Source organism: Rutidosis leptorrhynchoides, chromosome 3, assembly GCF_046630445.1.
Source record: "Rutidosis leptorrhynchoides isolate AG116_Rl617_1_P2 chromosome 3, CSIRO_AGI_Rlap_v1, whole genome shotgun sequence".
In the NCBI taxonomy this organism is placed as follows: Eukaryota; Viridiplantae; Streptophyta; class Magnoliopsida; order Asterales; family Asteraceae; genus Rutidosis; species Rutidosis leptorrhynchoides.
In genome coordinates this window covers 377996309-377997903 of record NC_092335.1, presented here as the reverse complement: position 1 = coordinate 377997903, position 1595 = coordinate 377996309, and the positions used below count along the sequence as shown (strand labels likewise).

The following is a 1595-nucleotide window of genomic DNA, read 5'->3' as shown; positions in this document are numbered from 1 at the left end:
GTGAAATTTAATTAGGGAAAAAAAAAAAAGTGAAAGGGCGAAAATGACCCTAATTACTATTCATCATTTTTGTCTGTTAGATAATATAGTAATAATAAATTTTCACGTCATTATTAAAACCATTAATAACCGTTGATCAAAGTACATCCACGGCTCAAAAGCAAAATAAAAACATCACACGGATCACAATCTGCACCGTCGATCTTTTTTCCAAAAAATCACACTTCCGCTCAAATTTCAAAATCCCCAAATTTCTTTCGCCACTTATATAAACCCTAACACACACAATTCATTCAATATCACATTCAAATCAAATTCCTTTTTTAAAATTACAAATTTTTTCATCTCAATTCAATACGTTCAACGATGTCAGGCCGTGGAAAGGGCGGAAAGGGATTGGGCAAAGGCGGAGCAAAACGACACCGTAAAGTTCTTTGAGACAACATTCAAGGAATCACAAAACCTGCGATTAGGAGATTGGCCAGGAGAGGCGGTGTGAAGAGGATTAGCGGTTTGATTTACGAAGAAACAAGAGGTGTGTTGAAGATATTTTTGGAAAATGTGATTCGTGATGCGGTTACGTATACTGAGCATGCTAGAAGGAAGACTGTTACTGCTATGGATGTTGTTTATGCTTTGAAGCGTCAGGGAAGGACTTTGTACGGATTTGGTGGTTAATTTTTCTGTTAATTTGATGTCTTTCAGTTGAATTCTGTTAGGGTTTTCATGAAATATTGGGTTTAGATTTACGGATCCTGGATGTATGATGTGGTATGGTTAATGAATTGATGTAAAAACTGAAACTTTGGATTTAACTGGATTGTTATGAGTTTGTTCTTGTTGCTTTTCTTTTGATTCTAGTTTATAATTTCAATTTCTAAATAAATATAAAATCCAATTTTGCCTGGGTATACAATTAACATCATGGATGAGTATTTGGTTATCTTAATAGTGATTAGTGATAATCGTAGATCTGATGATTATAATGCTTAAGATGATGGCTGAAAATAGATATGTGATGCACATATTTGATAACTTGTTACACCTCCAGCTCTTATTAAGTACGGGGTATTTGTTTAAGACATCTCTTACTAAATAGATCTTTGGGTTACCATTATTAAAGCCATCCATGGTAAGTTGTTTGAAAAAGCTACAGGTCAAAGCACTAGCCCATGGTCTCCAATTGTATCTTTTTTGTAACAGCTCCATGGAAACTTCTTTACTGCCACGTGAGTTTTTTCGAATGCAGGTGGGGAATGGTCGACATGTCTGGTTTTGGTTCGATATTTGGTGTGGTAATTCGTGCCTTTTTTTCTCGTTTCAATTGTTTGGATCACTTTGATTGTAACAAGAATGGTTTTGTTGCTGATAAATGTATTGATGGTAATGTGGATGTGGTCGAGGGACAATATTTGTGTCTGAATGCGCAGCTTCTTGATGATTTTCACGAACTTATTAGCCACTGTCATCTTAATAATTGCGATGACAGTTGGTCGTACACTATAGCTTCAGATGGCTTGTTTACGGTTATATCGGCTAGGGAGTATATTGTTCGCAAATTACTTCCTTCTTCTCATGTGGAAACTTCTTGGTTT

At 35.5% G+C, this 1595-nt stretch overlaps 1 pseudogene; it reads left to right on the top strand.

Moving 5' to 3' along the window:
• Positions 1-275: 275 nt before the first annotated feature.
• LOC139897654 (histone H4-like) lies at positions 276-824 on the top strand (annotated as a pseudogene).
• Positions 825-1595: the final 771 nt, after the last annotated feature.